The sequence below is a fragment of the Schistocerca gregaria genome, chromosome 1 (genome assembly GCF_023897955.1).
Source record: "Schistocerca gregaria isolate iqSchGreg1 chromosome 1, iqSchGreg1.2, whole genome shotgun sequence".
Lineage (NCBI taxonomy): Eukaryota > Metazoa > Arthropoda > Insecta > Orthoptera > Acrididae > Schistocerca > Schistocerca gregaria.
The window spans coordinates 285,880,698-285,894,884 of NC_064920.1; positions in this window are offsets into that span (position 1 = coordinate 285,880,698).

Below are 14,187 nucleotides of genomic sequence, written 5' to 3' on the forward strand. Positions count from 1 at the left end.
AAATGGCCTAAGCACTATGGGACTTAACATCTGAGGTCAACAGTCCCCTAGACTTAGAACTACTTAAACCTAACTACTCTAAGGACATCACACACATCCATGACCGAGGCAGGATTACAACCTACGACCGTAGCAGCAACGCGGTTCCAGACTGAAGCGCGGAGAACCGCTCGGCCACAGTGGCAGGCTCCCTGTTTGGCCACTAGTTTAATTATCTGTAACTGAGAGAATTATTAATGATTCGAATGTCCTTCTACTGTACCGCATTGGCACCTCATGTCGTTCGCTCTTGGCGAAAACGTGTTGTTGTGACCGTTTTCCTTCTTTCAGGTGTGGTAGGCTTCCTCAGACAATCACTGCCTAGAAGTTAGGCACAGCCATTCCATATTAAGTCTCCATATGAATCCCCAGCAGAAAATTATTATCTGCAAGTGGTAATGCGCGGGCCGCCTCTCGCGGTCACAGCCAACTCCGAATTTCGTGCTTTGATTACGCACACCTAACTGTAACATTTGCTGTGCCTATTAACAACATTTCATTCTACTCATTCTATTTGTAGATTACCTCCATATAAATTGATGTTTCGTTGTAAAGTACTTACTGATCTGTTAAGTCAGGAATTTAAATTACCACCATTTTAGTCCTAAAGGCCTAAGAATCCTTGATAAATACAGCCTGTTGGAAAACTCTATTGTGTTCAAATGTAGGCTTATTTATTTATTGCAATGTAGCTTTTTACCCGTAGTTTAAACACAGACTCTATTCATACTTACTTATACTGTTACATCTAATCGTCAAATATTTTCCCATACATCAGCAAGTAATGATATGGCATCCGCTAGTTCAACTGATATATGTTACTTCGCCTTACCATAACTATCGTAATATTAATGAAGACTACACCCAATTTACATATACTATATACATAAATGACCTGGCTGGGAGAGTGAGCAAAAGCCTGGAGTTGTTTGATGATGACGTCGTGGTGTACGGAGATGTGTCGAAGTTGGGTGGCTGTAGATGACCAAAACAAAATTTTTAATTGGTTAAAATAATGACAGCTACCTATAAATGTAGAAAAATGTAAGTTAATCCGAATGAGTATGAAAAAGAGACCCTTAATGTTCAGATACAACGCAGTGTCCTGCTTGACACAGTCACGTCGTTTAAACACCTGGCCTCACATTGCAAAGCGACATGAAACAAAACGAGCCTGTAAAAAGCGGTAGAGAAGACGAATGGTCAACTTCGAGTAGTTTTCAGAATTCTGGGAGAGTGTCTTTCATCTGTAAAGGAGCCAACATACGTATGACACTATTGCGACCTACTTTAGTACTGATCGAGAGTTTTGGATCCGTACCAGGTCAGATTAAAGGAGGACATGAACGTAATGCAGAGGCTGGCTGCTAGATTTCCTTCCGGGAGGTTCGAACAACATTTCAGTGCTACGGAGATTCTTCGGGAACTCCAGTATGAATCCCTGGAGGGAAGGAGAAGTTCTTTCGACAAATGCAGTTTAGAACATTTAGGGAACCGGTATCTCAAGCTGAATACAGAACGAGTCTACTGCATCCCACATACATTCCGCGTAAGGACCATTGAGATAAGATAGGAAAAATCTGGACCCTTAAGGAGGAATATAAAAAGTCGATTTTTCCTCGCCCTATTTACGAGCAGAACAGGAAAGGAAATAATTAAAGGTGGTTGAAGGTACCCTCCGCCACGTAGTGTACGGTGGCTTACGGAGTTTGTAGATGTAGTTACATAAGTATACCTATGACAACTATTGCCCAGCGACTTGTGTCCCTCCTATTTAACACTGGTATACACTACAACTAATTAAAATTCGTTACAACTAAAAATGATACCTGTTTTTATGTTCCCTTCCACAACGCACTCCATTGTTCTCCAGTCTGTACGCCAACGCTGCCGTTTCCTTGGTTTCGCGACGGAAATCTCCCTCTTCCATTGTGTGCCGGATCCCTGGTTGCAAGGCGAGACTTCTCCGTTCCGATGATGAGGATAGCCACCTGTTGACCCATGTCGCCCCAGTTTTAGTTCTTTCAGTGGCGATACATGGCGCAAGGCTTCCCTTCGACTCTGGCACTGTTGTTACGATTGACGGACGTACGTTTTTGCCTGCTTGCGTGCCGCAGCTATTGACCTCAACTGTTTTCACAGTTTTGTTTGTCGAAATTTCGTCACACACGTAGAGCGGCAGGCGGGGATAGACATTTTTAAAACAACGCGGCAGTATTGTCCAGGATTTCCCCTTTTGTCTATCACCGTAGTGTCTCCTTGGTACAAAGACTTCCGTGTCAATTCGGCAGTTGCCCATCGGTATTAACAATGCGTCTTACAGCTGACATCCCCTGACGATTACGGCTCAACTTCTTCATCGCAGTATCATTATGAAGTTTGTTTCGGCCTATTTCTATGACAGAAATTGCCATTAATTTCTAGATCCAAAACTGATCTGACAACGTCATAGGAGCACATAAGCCTTGACACACATTTGTTGTTTGGTAGTCCCCCCGCCAAGAGACACGAAACTGACACAAAAGTGTATTTACTGTGTAGCCATGTACCTTCAGTGAATTAACTGCACAGTGTTGTGGCAGTATGAAACTTCACATAGGAACAGAGCTCACACTACGGCAAGTTAACAGAGGCGGGCAAGCTATGTATTTTTGCTGGCTATTATTCTTGCTGACTGAGAAATGACGTGACACTTGCTTCCGTCACACTAAGTAGCAGAACGTTGTTAACGCTGCGGAAACTAACTACGGTGTTGCCTTGAGTTGTCACTCTCATGCAGAGCAATAGGCAGGAATACACTATGTATTTCTTGTCAAATTAACATTTGTCAAAAGTTACACACCAAGAAAGTAATTGTAGATGGTGTATGGAATTACTGATTGGAATATCCCATGCGATGGCATCAACTGCCTGTCCGAAAGGGTGTTTTTCGCCTGCGCACACTGACATATCGAGTATGTGACATTTGCCTACGAATTTATGAGTGCGCTAACGCAACCATCACTTCCAGCGCACATGCGTGCGAGAGGCAGCGCACTACGTGAACGAACAGCCGCCAGCGGTTGAAATATCCTACGTGAGCACACACGCGCCGGAAAATCGTGTGACGTGCTGTGCGACGAAGCGGACGCGATGAGTCGCTTCGATATTTTCGGGTAAATAGGACGCAGTTTACCGTTTGTGCCTAAGTTGCACATTCTGTATTTTGATCAATTCTATTCACGAACATTGTGTACGTAGATAAGCGGGCTGGGTTTATCACTATCCGCGTATAACCGGTTTCTTATCTCGTGGTCACTGTTAAGGACTTGCGGTGTCAGGTTACATGATGGTGCAAGTTATAATCAAGGTCAGCTCCCGCTCTTACCCCTGTAAACCGATCGAGGTCACTCCACATCTCCACTCCTTTCACCTACACTTCCGATAACCTACCCCTTGTCTCTCACCTCCCATCTCGAGCAATAAGATTCAAATACTGCCTCCCCTCCTCACCTGTTATAAAACGAGCACTTCAATGTGTGGGATCATTCTGGACGCGATCAGGGTATGACTATTTCTTAATAACAAATTTTTCGTCTCAAAGTAGCATAGATTTATTTCAATTACATCCAGTCACATTGCTTGAGACCTAGGCTATGGATTTTGGTAACTAAAAATTAAATTTAATACTATGGGATTATCGCAATTCGAGTCACCAGCGGAGACCGCATCCATGTAGATACTCATTTATTTTGTTTTGTTCGCCTGCTTAGCTGGGTGGTAATGTGCTCGCATCCCGTACAAGCTGGCCCGGGTTCGATTCCCTGCCGAGTTGAAGATTTTCTCCGCTCGGGGACTGTGTGTTGTGTTGTCTTTATCATCATTTCATTCTCATCTCCGGCACGCAAGAACCCATTTAGGCGTCGAATAAAATAAGAATTGCAATTGGCGGCCGAACTTCGCCGAATAGGGGTTTCCCGTCCAACGATGCCATACGTTCATTTAATTTTATTTTGTTTTAATTTATTATAGTGTTTTTATTTGAGCTATCATTATTTTGACTGATTTGATGCAACCTGCCACGAATTCCTCTCATATGCCAACTTTTTCATCTCAGAATGGTCCCGGCGAAGGTTAGAGTCCTCCCTCGGGCATGGGTGTATGTGTTTGTCCTTAAAATAATTTAGGTTAAGTAGTTTGTAAGCTTAGGGACAAATGACCTTAGCAGTTAAGTCCCATACGATTTCACACAGATCTGAACAACTCAGAATAACACTGGCAACCTATGTCCTCAATTATTGACTGGATGTATTCCAATCTTTCTTCCTCAACAGTTCTCATCTTCTATAACTCACTGTAATACCATGGAAGCTATTCCTTCTTGTTTCAGTTCTCTGTGTTTTTCAAATATTCCTCTCCTCGCTTTTTCTGAAGAGAACCTACTTACTCCTACTCATCTCACCCAAGTGCTTCAGTTCTCTTCTGCTCCACTTTACCCACAGTCGAAGTTTAGCTAATATACGATACTGTGTTCCAAACGTAGATTCTCAGAAAATATTTTGTTCGAAGGAAGGTCTCTGTTTGATACTCGTAGACTTCTCTTGGCCAGGAATGCCCTCTTTTCCAGTGCTAGTTTGCTTTTTATATCCTCCTTTCTCCGTCCGTCATCTGTTCTCTCCTGCGTTGGTAGTAGAATTCCTTAACCTCGTCTACTCCATGATTCCCTGTTCTGAAGTTTCTCCCTGTTGTCATTTCCGCTACTTGTCTATCTTCGATAGACTCTCCATCCATGTACTGCGCTTGTTAAATTGTTTATTCTATACAACAGATGCTGAAATTCTTCTTCATTTTCACTGAGGATAACAATGTCATCAATGAATCTTATCATTGATATCTCTTCACCTTGAATTTTAATCCTATCCTTAAACCTCTCTCTTATTTCCATCATTGCTTTCTCGCCGCATAGCTTGATAAATACAGACGAAAGGCTGCTGCCTCGTCTTACAGCACATTTTTACCCTGCACTTGGTTCTTGACCGTCAGGTCTTACTGGTCCTTGTGCGTATTGTACATCACCCGTCTTTCACTATAGCTTGCCCCTATTTCTCTCAGAATTTTGAACGTCTTGCTCCATTTGCTACTGCTGAACATCTCTTTCATGTCGATTAATCTTGTAAACGTCTCTTGATTTTTCTTCATCTTTGTGACCATTATCCAAAATAACGTCAGACCTTTCTCATCCGCCACTTCCCCTTCCATAAAGCCGAATTGATCGTCATCTTACAGAACCTCAGTTTCCTTTCCATTCTTTTGAACATTTTTATTGTCAGCAACTTAGATGCATGAGCCGTAAAGCTGTTTGTGCGAAAATTCAGCAATTATCAGCTTTTGCTACCTTCGGGAATTATTGGCTGGTGTTTTTTCAGATAGCCTGATAGTAAATCTCCAGTTTAATACATTCTAAACAACAATGGAAATAGCGTTATGTTGCTACTTCCCCCAATGATTTTAGAAATTCCGATGGAAAGTTATCCATCTCTTCTGCTTTATTTGATCTTAAGTCGACCGAAACTCTTCTAAATTATGCTTCTAATACTGGGTCCTCTTTCCTCTATCCGTTTCCTGTTGATTCCTGTTTCTTCTTCACGTTGTCCCCTTCACAGAGGCCTTCAGTGCACTGTTTCCAATTAACTACTCTCTCTTCTGCGTTTAACAGTTGAATTCCCACTGTACTCTTAATGTTACCGTCCTTGATATTAATTTCACCGAAGGCTGTCTTGATTCTTCTATACGATGTGTCAGAGCTCTTGACGACATTTACTTCTTAGATATGTTCACATTTTTCATGCAAGCCATTTCACCTTAGACTCTGTGCACTTACGATATATTTCATTTCTAAGTGACCTGTATTTCAGTATTCTTAAATTTCCCTGACATTTTTGTAGTTCCTTGTTTTATCGATCAACTCAATTAGTTCTCCTATTCCTCTTGGTCGTTCATATGTACCTGTATTTTTCTTTCGAACTTCTGTAATTTCCCTCTTTGGTGATATCAATTCCTCCTCTACTGAACCACCTACGAAGCAATTTATTATTTCAGTGCCCGTAGCCTCGGGGGAAGTGGCAACAAAACGACTATCCACGTTGGTGTGTAGAATATATGAGTCTGGCGACATACCATCTGACTTTCGGAAAAGCGTCATCCACACAATTCCGAAGACGGCAAGAGCTGACAAGTGCGAGAATTATCGAAAAATCAGCATAACAGCTCATGCATCGAAGTTGCTTACCAGAATAATATACAGAAAAATGGAAAAGAAAATTGAGAATGCGCTAGGTGACCATCAGTTTGGCTTTAGGAAGAGTAAGGGCACGAGAGAGGCATTCTGGCGTTACGGCTAATAATGGAAGCAAGGCTAAAGAAAAATCAAGACACGTTCATAGGATTTGTCGACCTGGAAAAAGCGGTCGACAATATAAAATGGTGCAAGCTGTTCAAGATTCTGAAAAAAGTAGGTGTAAGCTATAGGGAGAGACGGGTCATATACAATATGTACAACAACCAAGAGGGACTAATAAGAGTGTACGATCAAGAACGAAGTGCTCGTATTAAGAAGGGAGTAAGACAAGGCTGTAGCCTTTCGCCCCTACTCTTCAATCTGTATATCGAGGAAGCAATGATGGAAATAAAAGAAAGGTTCAGGAGTGGAATTAAAATACAAGGTGAAAGGGTATCAATGATACGATTCGCTGATGACATTGCTATCCTGAGTGAAAGTGAAGAAGAATTAAATGACATGCTGAACGGAATGAACAGTCTAATGAGTACACCGTATGGTTTGAGAGTAAATCGGAGAAAGACGAAGGTAATGAGAAGTAGTAGAAGTGAGAACAGCGAGAAACTTGACATCAGGATTGATGGTCACGAAGTCAATAAAGTTAAGGAATTCTGCTACCTAGGCAGTAAAATAACCAATGACGGACGGAAAAAGAAGGACATCAAAAGCAGACTCGCTATGGCAAAAAAGGCATTTCTGGCTAAAAGAAGCCTACTAATATCAAATACCGGCCTTAATTTGAGGAAGAAATTTCTGAGGATGTACGTCTGGAGTACAGCATTGTATGGTAGTTAAACATGGACTGTGGGAATACCGGAACAGAAGAGAATCGAAACTTTTGAGATGTGGTGCTATAGACGAATGTTGAAAATTAGGTGGACTGGTAAGGTAAGGAATGAGGAGGTTCTACGCAGAATCGGAGAAGAAAGGAATATGTGGAAAACACTGATAAGGAGAAGGGATAGGATGATAGGTCATCTGCTAAGACATGAGGGAATGACTTCCATGGTACTAGAGGGAGCTGTAGAGGGCAAAAACTGTAGAGGAAGACAGAGATTGGAATACGTCAAGCAAATAATTGAGGACGTAGGTTGCAAGTGCTACTCTGAGATGAAGAGGTTAGCACAGGAAAGGAATTCGTGGCGGGCCACATCAAACCAGTCAGTAGACTGATGACCAAAAAAAGAAAGAAGAACCGTGGATAAATCATTACAGCGAATTGTGGTATGTTCATAGAGCACAAGAAACTGAAATTGAACAACTATATAATAAAGCAGTCGGTAGTCGGTAGACTGATGACAAAAAAAAAAAAAGACTCAGGGAACTTCACGTAGATCTCTTCATAGCATAGTACTTCACTAGCCAATTTCCTTGCGCATTGATTCTTCCTGCCTAGTCTCCCTACCTTAAGCCTACTCTTCATCGTTACTATACTGTTATCAGAGTCTATATCTGCTCCTGGGTACTCCTTACAATCCATCATCTGATTTCGAAATCTCTGTCTGACCATTATGTAATCAGAATTGGAATCAACCTATACCTCCCAACCTTTTCAATATATACTTCTTCATCTTGTGATTTTTGATCAGAGTATTTACTATCACAAGCGGAAATTTATTGCACAACTCAGTTAGTCTTTCTCGTCTCTCATTCCCACTACAAAGACCATATTCTGCTATAACCAGGCAGAAAGGTTACTATTATCATTTTTCGTATGTTTCCATAACTTCCTCAATTTTAGGTAATTTCTCATACTTTTACTATTCTGTTCCTTTCCTACAGTTTTAGGTATTTTATCCAGTTATCTGAGTTTCTACCAAGTTCTCTCGACATCATGTCGACGTCGTTCACATCATTCTGCATCACATCGGGCTACATGGCGTCACGTCACGTCACAATGTCATATCAACGTCATGTCTCGTCATGTCATGACATCTCGTTAAACTCTCATCACATCGAATCACGTCATGGTTCTTTCAGCCAATCACTATGCAGCGTGTGCCCAAAAGTATCCAAATTAATATTTCATCATTGCTAAGCCACCACTATAGTAGTAGTGTATGTGTGATGTAGTTTAAGTTTCAGTAACAAATATATTCCTCTGTAGGTAGAAATGATGACATTATTCTATACAGGGTGTTACAAAAAGGTACGGCCAAACTTTCAGGAAACATTCCTCACACACAAATAAAGAAAAGATGTTATGTGGACATGTGTCCGGAAACGCTTAATTTCCATGTTAGAGCTCATTTTAGTTTCTTCCACCTACGGTCAATGGAGCACTTTGTCATGATTTCGTACGGGATAGTCTACCTGTGCTGCTAGAGCATGTGCCTTTACAACTACGACACAACATGTGGTTCATGCACGATGGAGTTCCTGCACATTTCAGTCGAAGTGTTTGTACGCTTCTCAACAACAGATTCGGTGACCGATGGATTGGTAGAGGCAGACCAATTCCACGGCCTCCACGCTCTCCAGACCTCAACCCTCTTGACTATCATTCATGGGGGCATTTGAAAGATCTTGTCTACGCAACCCCGGTACCAAATGTAGAGATTCTTCGTGCTCGTATTGTGAACTGCTGTGATACAATACGCCATTCTCCAGGGGTGCATCGGTGCATCAGGGATTCCATGCGACAGAGGGTGGATGCATGTATCCTCGCTAACAGAGGACATTTCGAACATTTCCTGTAACAAAGTGTGTGAAGTCCCGCTGGTACATTCTGTTGCTGAGTGTTTCAATTCCATGACTAATGTGATTTGAAGAGAAGTAATAAAATGAGCTTTAACATGGAAAGTAAGCGTTTCCGGACACATGTCCACGTAACATATTTTCTTCCTTTGTGTGTGAGGAATGTTTCTGGAAAGTTTGGCCGTACCTTTTTGTAACACCCTGTATAATTAATGACATTTTATCAAATTCTATGAGAGCTGATCAAACAAAGGTACTGTATTAGTACTAAATGCGATTCCGTGATAGATGAATAATTGCTAAGCTGTCACTACGTTACTTGATTGTTTGTTGCATAGTTTATGTATTGAAACCAATGCAGTGTTAGGAATAACTACTTCATAGAAAATTTATGTTGCCGTATGCAATATTTTGACGTTTATAGATTTCCAATCAAAGATATATTATATGCGTGTAAGAATTAGCACAGCCTACAATATATGCAATTAGAGAGCTCACTAGTATCTGCAACCAGCCCTAGCGAAAAGCAAGTCGCCTGCTGGTCAGAGAACACTTCGGGCACCGACCTCTGGAGTATGGCCATGAGTATGGGACACCAACCCAGCAGTTTCCGAGATATTTTCATTATTTTGTTGTACTACTCTCCGACACGACTGGCCTGTTTGCTGGCGCATAACATACGACTGCTCTACCAAACATTCGGTGAGGGGTCCTTCTACCCACAGTATTAAAGGCAAACAGGTTGCTACAGAATGGTTCAAATGGCTCTGAGCACTGTGGGACGACATCTGAGGTCATCAGTCCACTAGACGTAGAACTATTTCAACCTCCTAAGGACATCGCACACATCCATGCCCGAGGCAGAATTCGGGCATGCGACCGTAGCAGCAGCACGGCTCCAGACTGAAGCGCAATGAACCGCACGACCACAACGGCCGGCAGGTAGCAACAAGTAAGTGTAAATATATTCCCTGTACTGCTGATAAGATTCATAACCTCTTCCTTTTTCCCTCTGCACTAATCAGAAGAAAGCTTCCCAGCCATCCTACTTTCAGGACTTGCGCTCATAAATGGGCTGTTTCAGTCCTCGTCCGCGAGAGCTCTCAGGTAGAATAAAATCCACGTAATCTACCAAAACATTCTATAAACTATTGTCTTATTAATGGGTAGAAGAATCAAAAGTAAGTACGAAAGAAAACCGAGTAGGAACGCTAAAACTTCTTTGTGTCCATCACACTGGTAATATTAGTCTGCAGTATCCATCACACTCGACAGGAGTGGTGCAATGCGACGAAACTACTATATTTCCCCTGCAGGTGGGCCATACTGGGAACATCGGGAAAAATTTAGCGACAAATACAATCCAGCAAGCACACCGCCAGTTGCTGAGATCAGCCTATGTTCCCAGGCAGCATACAAAGACTTGTAACACGAAGTAAACCCTTAAAATATTAGTACCTGACGTCACTACAACTCTCGTAAATAGATATGGAAATAATCAGAAGAATATGAACACACCTCCACCTTCCAAGTGAGACTGATCAATGTCCAGAGTGCAGAAAAATAATAAACTATTTCTACATATGAAGTATGCCGTCACGGCACCTTTTTCACCATGCAACAAAGTTGCTGATGCTGCGCGCCGTCTGTTGAGTAACTGGTTCTCCAATTACAATTAACCAACAAACAGGAATCAACTTGGAACAAACGCACAGTGCCTGCCGGAAAAAACGGTCTACCGATCTTCTTCCGGCCCATTTCTTCGTTCACCTCCTCCTCCTCGCTCTTTTTGTCCATGCCTCCTTCTCCCTCACTATTTCAATTTTCTCTACCCTCACCTTCCCCCACCGTTTTCTGCCCAACCCCTCTTCCATTCTCTCTTTGACTTTGTGAAAATTGTTTATCATTAATCCAAGCTAAACCTTAACTGGACTGTGAGGTAGCTTCAGTGACAGTGTTTCAATCTAGAAACGGGTAAGATTACAGAGTTTTGGAAAATTCAGATACCGTGGTAATATCCTACACACAGACGAATAAGACATAAAATTTACTACCCGATTTTCTGTTTATACCATCTGCGAGGAAGAACACGAAACAGCATATTTTTGTATACGCAGGTTTTGTTAAAAATTATGTGTAAATAGGGAGTACATATTTCAAAGAAACCCTTTTTCTAATGAGTTAAATGTCCCCCACTCTCCTCTTATCCTCTCATTCCTTGCCCTCTCCATAATGCGAGTAAAACAAAACATCCAATCTTCGTGCAGTATATTAGAAGGTATTAAACTGAGAAAACCAGCCACAGTGTAACTGTGATATTACGGAAGATTCATTTCAAATGTTGCCAATTACGCAATTACGCAGTATTTCCAAGAAATTCAGCTGTCGTTACGTTCAGAGATACTTGCCTCTGAATTGTGTTAATTGGTGCAACACACACACACACACACAGACACACACACACACTCCGGATAACGTCCCACCTGTGTAGATACTGTACTCCCTTGTCAAGAAATTACATGTCACCCATACGCACACTATCTTTCCAATCTGCCTCGTCGTTATCACCTCTCTCGTTTTTGCACCACAGTAAATTTTCTATCTCTCTCTCTCTCGGTCTCTCCATACGTGTCATGTCATTAAATTTCATTTCTTTATTTGTAACCACACAACATCAAACTCATTTCGCATAGAATTTCGAAATCTCTCTCACCATCACGACAATGCTTGCTTTAATGAAGTAACAAAAGTTGTAAAATATTATAGAGGGAGTGCAAGAAACAAAAGCACCCCCCTACGAAAAATACTAGCGATATTAATTGTATTATAAAACTATTTTTCAAATTTTCACAGAGTGAATTACAGTGAACTATAACTTACTGACTCAGGCTACAGTAACACACGAATTTAATAACAGTCGTTCACATTTTCTTGAGTATCATCTATTCAATAGATTCTATTGCAAACATTAAGTTGTTACAACTTGAGTCAGTATTTGAGCTACCTTCATTAGACAACCTTGTTTTGACTGTATATTAGATAGTATATTCTATTAGGCACATATGAAAAAAGTACTTGTCTTAATTGTTGAAATCAGCTGCGACCATTCTGTTTACTCATTCGTGATGAACCATTTACTAACCACGTGTGTTGAAAAATGAGGTTCACCAGTAATAATATTCGAGAATCTAGATAGCTGATATATTTGGAGGCCTTTGGATAAACCAGCACCGCCGCTCCAAATCTGATGCTGAAGCATCTTGCACTCGTTACTGGATGGTTGTTGCTTCTAGGTGGCGATGGAAAGTTCATATGGGATCAAAATGCTAAGGTCATCGTTCCCTAGGCTCACACACTACTTAATCTAACTGAAACTAACTTACGCTAAGACAACATACCCACATATGCCCGAGAGAGGGCTCGAACCTCCGACGTGGGTAGCCGCGCGAACCGTGGCAAGGACCCCTAGAATGCACGGCTACCCCGCGCGTCCTTGTTTCTTCTCCAATACGGGTAGTTTTTCAGGATATACTACAGTTATGCCAACATAAATTTCCTTAAAGTTTTGTAACATGAAAAAGAAAGAATCTATGCATTCTTGTGTTACAGAAAATAATTGGTAAACGGTATGTATACGTTATTACCTGTAACAGTGCATGTTCTATTTTCGTTTTGCTGGCAAGAAGAAGGAGGAGGTGAATGATCATGGTGACTACGATGACGGTGATGTTGAAAGAGATCTGTAAGACACATTTCATAATTTTGCGACCCACTTATGTCTTGAAATGCTGGTAGTGACTTACTTCCTTTCTATTTGTCCACGTCACATCATCACGAAGCCCCAGCAGAAGGAGAATGCGTCTGTGCTTATATATTTTTTCTTAGATAGTCAGATTTTCCTCCCCCCATAAACCATGGACCTTGCCGTTGGTGGGGAGGCTTGCGTGCCTCAGCGATACAAATGGCCGTACCGTAGGTGCAACCACAACGGAGGGGTATCTGTTGAGAGGCCAGACAAACATGTGGTTCCTGAAGAGGGGCAGCAGCCTTTTCAGTAGTTGCAGGGGCAACATTCTGGACGATTGACTGATCTGGCCTTGCAACATTAACCAAAACGGCCTTGCTGTGCTGATACTGCGACCGGCTGAAAGCAAGGGGAAACTACAGCCGTAACTTTTCCCGAGTACATGCAGCTTTACTGTATGATTAAATGATGATGACGTCCTTTTGGGTAAAATATTCCGGAGGTAAAATAGTCCCCCATTCGAATCTCTTGGCGGGGACTACCCAAGAGGACGTCGTTATCAGGAGAAAGAAAACTGGCGTTCTACGGATCGGAGCGTGGAATGTCAGATCCCTTAATCGGGCAGGTAGGTTAGAAAATTTAAAAAGGGAAATGTTAAAGTTAGATATAGTGGGAATTAGTGAAGTTCGGTGGCAGGAGGAACAAGACTTTTGGTCAGGTGAATACAGGGTTATAAATACAAAATCAAATAGGGGTAATGCTGGACTAGGTTCAATAATGAATAAAAAAATAGGAGTGCGATTCAGCTACAACAAACAGCATAGTAAACGCATTATTGTGGCCAAGATAGACACAAAGCGCATGCCTATTACAGTAGTACAAGTTTATATGCCAACTAGCTCTGCAGATGATGCAGAAATTGATAAAATGTATGATGAGGTAAAAGAAATTATTCAGGTAGTGAAGGGACACGAAAATTTAATAGTCATGGGTGACTGGAATTCGTCAATAGGAAAAGGGAGAGAAGGAAAAATAGTAGGTGATTATGGATTTGGGCTATGAAATGAAAGAGGAAACCGTCTGGTAGAATTTTGCACAGAGCATAACTTAATCATAGCTTACACTTGGTTCAAGAATCATAAAAGAAGGTTGTATACATGGAAGAATCCTGGAGATACTAAAATGTATCAGATAGATTATATAATAGTAAGACAGAGATTTAGGAACCAGGTTTTAAGTTGTAAGACATTTCCAGGGGCAGATGTGGACTCTGACCACAATCTATTGGTTATGACCTGTTGATTAAAACTGAAGAAACTGCAAAAATGTGGGAAATTAAGGAGATGGGACCTGGATAAACTGAAAGAACCAAAGGTTGTACAGAGTTTCA